General features: G+C 39.8%; 1 pseudogene; it reads right to left on the reverse strand.

The window, feature by feature from the left end:
* Positions 1–6,728: 6,728 nt before the first annotated feature.
* Positions 6,729–7,068, reverse strand: LOC132668489 (large ribosomal subunit protein P1 pseudogene; annotated as a pseudogene).
* Between the last annotated feature and the right edge of the window lie 306 nt (positions 7,069–7,374).

Here is a 7,374-nt window from a genome sequence, read left to right on the forward strand (position 1 = left end):
GGTAATCGTGGTGTGCCACCAACCATTGCCCCCAAGCACTGCCAGATCTATTGCTGCCACTGGAGCCACAGGCTCCCTTCCATGGTGTTTCTCAAGGTAGAAAATTATGTCCAAATTTAAAATACTAGATAGGAATTTTGGGGAGAGTCTAACTCTTTAGAACACAACTAGAACTATCAAACACTACTAAAGACAAAACTTTTCTGTATATTGTTCATCAAATGATACCCAGAGCCTAGCACACTGGTTGGCCCAGCATAGGTGATGAATAAATGTGGAAATTAAGATGCAAGAAATATTCTCTGGCTTCTCCTTCCTGTCACCACCCACCACTCCCTTAGCTTGTTTCTATCCTTTGGACTCTCTGGATTCTATTAGAATCTGTGCCCAATGGAACAGGGTCATGAGTTCCTGCTGTCTTGTTTTTGGCCTTGTATGAGCATTGGTGCCTCATATGCAACTCTTACTCTTATTGCTATCATCAATAATGACCTCCTCCTCTCCAAAAACAACTCCCCTTCCAAGTGAGTGTTCCACATAAGTGAAATGTTGGAGAGGAGCAGTAATAGGTAAAACATGTTTCAGAGAAAGCAAGACAGCAGGAAGTTGGGGAGGGGAAAGCTGAGCTCTGCAACTGGGTAGAGAAACAGGGAGGAAAGAGAAAGGGAGTGAAATCAGGGCAGATTCAAAAATTCTGAAGATCTGCGGGAAAAAGCGTCAGACTTCTGGCCAGGAACTGAAGTGTATGTCTGCAAAATATGTATAGCCAAGTAACTAACTGCTTCAACATCCCAATATCCTTTCTCTAGGCCCCATAAGAGCGGTTTTCCCACACCTTCCACCCCCCTTTCCTCAGCAAAGTCCAAAATCAGCAGTCAGTGTTGACATCAATGTGCAAAGGGCTAGAGCCCCAGGTAAAACAAAAGACGCCTGCAAAAAGGCAAATGAGAAAGGAACTCAAGGAAAGTTCACGATGGAAAAATAAACACAGGCAAAACAAACATCCACAGAGAGGAGAGAGAGGGAAACCAAAAAGACAAGATCAGCCAGAAAAAATAAGAACAAAAACAATGAGAAAAGCCAAGAACAGGAAAAAAAAATAAAAAAGGATGAACTAAAATAAAATACAGGCATAATCCTCCAAAGAGAAGTGTAGGAAAAGACAAGGACAGAATTAGCACTGGCGGGGTGGGGACGGGGGGCAGGCACCGAGTTAAAAGCTTTTGCACATATTGTCTCAATCTTCACACCGTTGTGAAGAGTGAATGTTGGTAATAACCATTTTGCAGAGGTAAAAGTAGAGGCTTAGACTTTTAAGTTATTTGTCTAAAGCTATACAGATAGAAAATGGTGGAGCAGAATTTGAACACCATTCTGCTCATTTCAAAACATACATTGTCTCACAGGCTATCTTGGGTTTGAAAGTATGACAAATACGACTTCTAAATTTGGTTGAACACATTCATTAGTAGTAATAGCTATGTGTTCAATTGCTCCCTAATTTGGGATCATTTCTTGAAACAGATCCTGAACATTTTTATTTCGTCAAAAATATTATCCTTTACAACTCACTCAAACTCCTACATTTGATGTAGAAATCTCTCCCCTCAGAGATAAACCATCTAATTATATCCAAACAGCTAAGGTAAAAGGAGACAGCACTACCTGCACCTGTTCAGGTGACTCTAAAGCTGTTTCGTTTTGTTTTAATTCCATTGAGTCCAATCTAAGAAGGCTTAAAATTACAGAGGGAAAGGGTCAGGGCCAGCAGGACACTGAAACTGTCTCCAATATGAAAACATCCTTGATGCTAAGGATTAGAGAGTGTGGATCTGGTGTGGGTGTGATGCATCTTATATCCCCATTAGATCATAAGTTTCTGGAGAGCAAGTTCTCATATACTGCACCTTTATTTGTCCTTAAAATCCACAGTTACTCAAAGAGTAGTCAAATAACTAAATGAATATTGGGTGTTTTAGCTTTGTGCATTTGGGCAGTGTCAAGACACCCTTTTCCTTTTGAAAAGTAAAGTTGCTTTTAAATTTCATTTTTAATTCTAGGAGAGGGAAATCAGGACAATGGCTAACTTTTGGAACTAAACTAGCTTCATTTTTAGCAAAAAGGAAAGTAGTGAAGGGGGCCCTTAGGAGATATCAGGAAGAAGTGCCAATCTGACAGCAGTCACAGGATATTGGTTCTTTATCCCTTAGATTTCTTCCCTACCAATTTTTCAGTGTGTTCCCAACCTTCAGAGTTCTTTTATTTTATATTTAGTAGTATAGGACACATAAGTAGGATACAGAGTCTGTGCAGACAAATGACTAGCAAGTCTGGTCTTCCAGTGAGAATTCTTGAGCTTGTGGAAGTTTAGATCCTTCCACAAAGAACCCCTTCTCCAACATGACTTTACAGGCCCCTTAGATTTACTGGCTGAGCTCAGAATACAGTGTTGATTTTCCTGGTTCATAAAGCCAGGCAGAGTTCCTGTTGCCAGACAGGTGTATTTGTTTTTGAATGATAAGAACATTCACTTGCTCTCAGTTTAGGCTAATAATAAACACTTTAGACATCCTTCTAAGTCTGAAAGAGAGGAAAGAATAAAAAAGAAACTCTCAGACAACAAAGTCTGTTAATGAACTCCTATTCCTTAGAGAACATATGGCCTTGTACAAGAGGTAGGTGCTTGCTGGCTAACCTTTCTGGCAAGCAAACCCTCTGCATATTGCTTTTGAAAACTCTCTCCCATCAATAAAGGCCTGAGGTTGGTTTAAGCTAATTAAAAAGAGAGGAGATTTTGAATGTCAGGAGAAATAGAATAATTAAAACAAGAGTATATTGGCCCTAAAAAGAAACCAGAGAGAGTCAGTGCCAGTGAGGAAACCTTTTCCACCACTTTTAGCCCAGCAGGCTGAAAACATGCTGCCTGTGACAGTGGAGGTGTGATAAAATCAACAGTAGCAAAAGCAGACACAGTGAGGTAACCAGGGAAAAATACATGTAACAAAGGAAAATTCAAGAAGAATGAAAACAAAACAATTTTGCTTGTCCTTCAGACAGCTTAAAAACCTCATCCTTAAAACAAGGTGGTTTAGAAAGTGATGTACAGGGGTGCCTGGGTGGCTCAGTTGGTTAAGTGTCTGACTCTTGATTTCAGCTCAGGTCATGATCTCACGGTTCGTGAGTTCGAGCTTGGCACCAGGCTCTGTGCTGACACCTCGGAGCCTGGAGCCTGATTCAGATTCTGTGTCTCCCTTTCTCTCTGCCCCTCCCCTGCTCATGCTCTGTCTCTCTCTCAAAAATAAATAAACATTAAAAAATAATAATAATAATAAATTTTTAAAAAGTATTTAGGGGTAAAGTGTCTACAACCTACTTAAATAGCTCAGAGATAGATATCTAGATAGATAGATAGATAGATAGATAGATAGATAGATATGTGTATGTGTATATGTATATGTGTATATAGGAATTTATATATATATATACATGTGTGTATATACCTATTAACATGTATTTAATGGTTTTGTATATAGAATGAAAGATAAGGCAAAACATGTAAATAATTTATTGAAACTTAATGGGGGAGTTGTGAGGTATTATTCTTTCTCTTTTTCTGTATGCTGAGATTTTTCATGATTAAAAACTTAAAAATATGAATAGAAAAAAAGAAAAATGGAAAGAAAGAGAAGCGGGTGGGGGAAGGAAGGAAGGAAGCAAGTCTTCCTTAAGACCCTGAAAGATGTGGGTTTAGCTGGTTTGATCATTCTGGAAACTTTAATGGTCAATAATAGCTCATAACATTACATTTTAACCATCCCATGTCCAGTTATTGTAGTTTACACAATCCCTTTATGATCATCTGATACTACCTTCCCTGGACTTCTCCATGAACTTTCACAAAGAACCTTCTCTTTCAGAGTCGTCCAAAGTTTAGCTGCAAGGCTCTCTACAGCTAATTACTCCATGGGTCTGGTTTGTAGATGAGCTCTGCCTTAGCCAGAGTATTTCACATCTGCTCTTTTGTGCAGTTACAGGGTATCCTCTTATTGTTGACCACCTGTCTTCAGTTAGTTAAGGTAGATATTGTTGACTGGATGACCCAGTCAGCACATGTGAAAATATGTTCTTCTGGATAAGTTCTTGTTTTCTGCATAAAATGGGCCTTTTCACCACTTTGCCCCTAAGCCTTAGCTCCTTTTTTCCTTCTGCCTGAATGGAATACAAACATGAATGATGTCTGGAACCACAGCAGCCATCTTAAGATCCTAAGGTTACCATAATAAGAATGTGGAATGGAAAGAAGAAAAAAGTCTAGGTTCCTGATGGCATCAGTGAACCACCAACCAGTCTCAACAAATAACACCCTGTAAGACTGAAACCTTGTAGAAGGATTTTCCATAATGTGAAGCCAAAAGCATGTCCAATTGACCTGATGGATTTGCCACCTCCTAGTAGATTTGGTCCTGGCATAATTGGAGTCACTCCCAGCCTCATATTCCTCACTGATGATGCCCTAATCAGAACTTGGGCTGCCACAGGTTGTCTTTCATGTGTCACATTTTCCCCACTGTAATGGGGGACACGTCTGAGGCTCTGAGCTTGACTTTTTTTTTTTTTCTTTTCTTTTCTTTTCTGTTCTTTTCTTTGAATTCTTATTCTGAAAGTACATGATTTTTTTCAAATTATTGGGTTGGGCCAGACTCTTTAAGAGTAGGCAACCTTGCTATTTTTACCCCTAGAGAATTATCCAAATATTGAGCTGAAGAATAGAATGCAGTCTATGAGTGCTGGTAAGTGCAGCCATGAAATCTTTCAAGAAATAAATCTTCTTGTGGCCTGTAGAAACATCTGGAGACTCTGGGAGAAGAATCCTGGTATTCTTATTAGACAGAAGATAGGGAGAAAATACATACTTTGGTTTTTTAAACTTCCAAAGAACAGTTTAAGTAAATAAGGTTCAGCTAGTAATTGGGTAGTAATTAGCTAGTAATTGCGCTAAAGTGCAAACCAAGACAGAACAACTTTCTTTACCCTTAGTCTGTAGGCCTCAGCTTTGGACTGGGCCCCAAAATGCTTTCTGTTTTGGAAACCCCAAATCATACAAAATTCAGTAGGTCTGGGGTTTGAACATATGAATAAAACAAGCCAAGTTTCCGCCTGACCTTGGCTAACCTTGAAATCGATCATTCTTCCAGTGCTGGTCTGGCTAACAGTGAAACTTGTGGTTTCATCTTGGTTTTACCACAAAACTTTGTGATGAAACACTAAGACCCACTGAGATTTGCACTTCCATTCCTGTCTTGTTTCAAAATCTTTTTGCAAAATCTGATGACTTCTATAGCATATGACTGTGTAAATCTTTAATTTCTCTTCTGTTCCACAGAAGCTCAGAATGAAATTTCTGCCCAGCAACATTTTTGGAGAACCCAATTATGAAAAAGCAGAAAATGCTAAAATCCATTTAGTGTAAAATGAGGAAATTTCTAAGATATGATGCAAATCTACATGATAGTACTATTAGACCAACTATAACAACAATTCAATTTGAAAGTCACATTTGAAAAAATTTCTGGGGGTTGCATATTATGGGATAGAGTTGCTAGAGGACAGAAGCCCAAAAATTGATATATGTCCCAGAATAAGAGTACAAGAAACATGTAACTGGTATATTATCCTGAAGGGTCCTGAGAAGCCAAAAATCTGAACATGCAATCATTAGCAAAGTCAACATATGTCAATCTCATGAGCTGATTGTACCATTGTAGGTGTAAGAAGTAACATCTCCATTCTGTGTTCTGGCTTGGCATTGATGTAGGTACAGACAAGCGTGCTAAATATCATGTAATCTCATACAATATAGATTCTTTTTTTATTAAGGTATATTTGACACATATTAGTTTCAGGTGTTCAACATGATTCTGCATTCATATATATTGCAAAAATAAGTCTAGAGGCACGTGGGTGGCTCAGTTGGTTAAGTGTCTGACTCTTGGTTTTGACTTGGGTCATGATCCCAGGGTCATGGGATTGAGCCCCACATTGGGCTCTATGCTAATTGTGGAGCCTGCTTAGGATTCTCTCTCCTTCAGTCCCTCTACCCCACTCATGTTATCCCTTCTTAAAAAAAAGGCTAGTCAACGTCCACAATATAGATTCTTCATTTTTTAGAAAAAATTTTAAGTAGGCTTCATGCCCAACACAGACCCCAATGCAGAACTTGAACTCATGCCCCTGAGATCAAGAACTGAGCTGAAATCAAGAGTCAGACACTTAACCGACTGAGCCACCCAGGTGCCCCTCAATATAGAATCTTGTCAAGCACCCATCATTTTTCCATAAAATCTGAATTCCAGCACCATGGTGTTATAGTCCTGAGCTGCACATAACCAGAAATAAAAATAAAAAGCTCACTCTGCCTTGAGCCCCTTCCAAATCTGAATCCTATTTTGTAGGTTTAAAAATTTTAGCCACAAAAATCCATTAACCAACTTTGGAACAAAGGAAGAGAATTTTTGTTTTAGCCCAAAAGACTCTTGTGAATTATGCATGATGTTTTTCCAGCGCTAGGAAAAGGGAGCCAGGGCAGGAGAAATACATGCCACCAGCTTCTATAAAATTCTAAAAGCAGATAACTGGTCTCATCATGTCAAGAACATACTAAAGACAATCCTTGGGTCAGTTATAACCTAGGGACCAACTTTTTTTTTTAAGAGCTTTTTATTGAACAGGTTACAGAGGAGGTTTAACTAAAAAGACCAAAGCCCATGTCATCATCAGACTCCTCAGATTCTTCTTTCTTTGCTTCTACTTTCTTCTCCTCAGCTGGAGCAGCAGTGGTAGAAGAAGCAGGTCCTCCTGCTGGGGCAGATCCACCAGCCCTTACATTGCAATGAGGCACCCGATGTTGACATTGACCAGGGCCTTTGCAAACAAGCTTAGTCAGAAAGGTTCAACATTTATACCTGCTGCTTGAATGAGGGCATTGATCTTATCCTCCATGACTGTCACCTCATCATCATGCTGGATGAGGGCTGAGCAGATGCAGGTGAATTCCTAGACAGAGGCCATGGACAGAGGCCACTGTGCTGAGCTGGCACAGTGCTAGTCGCTGAATGAAGTGAGGGCCTCACCCCAAAGCAGCCTTAGCTTCCTCGGAAGGACAGAGCACCTTAGCAGCAGCTGAGAAAAGGCCCAACTTTAAACTTTCTGCAAAAATGATTAAAAATTTTAAATTTCTGCAAAAGTGATTCAAAATAACCCCAGGAGGGGCACCTAGGTAGCTCAGTCGGTTAAACATCTGACTTCAGGTCCGGTCATGATCCCCCTGGTCTGTGAGTTCAAGCCCCATGTCGGGCTCTGTGCTGACGGCTCAGA

The sequence above is a fragment of the Panthera onca genome, chromosome B3 (genome assembly GCF_046562875.1).
Source record: "Panthera onca isolate mPanOnc1 chromosome B3, mPanOnc1 haplotype 2, whole genome shotgun sequence".
Classification (NCBI taxonomy): Eukaryota; Metazoa; Chordata; class Mammalia; order Carnivora; family Felidae; genus Panthera; species Panthera onca.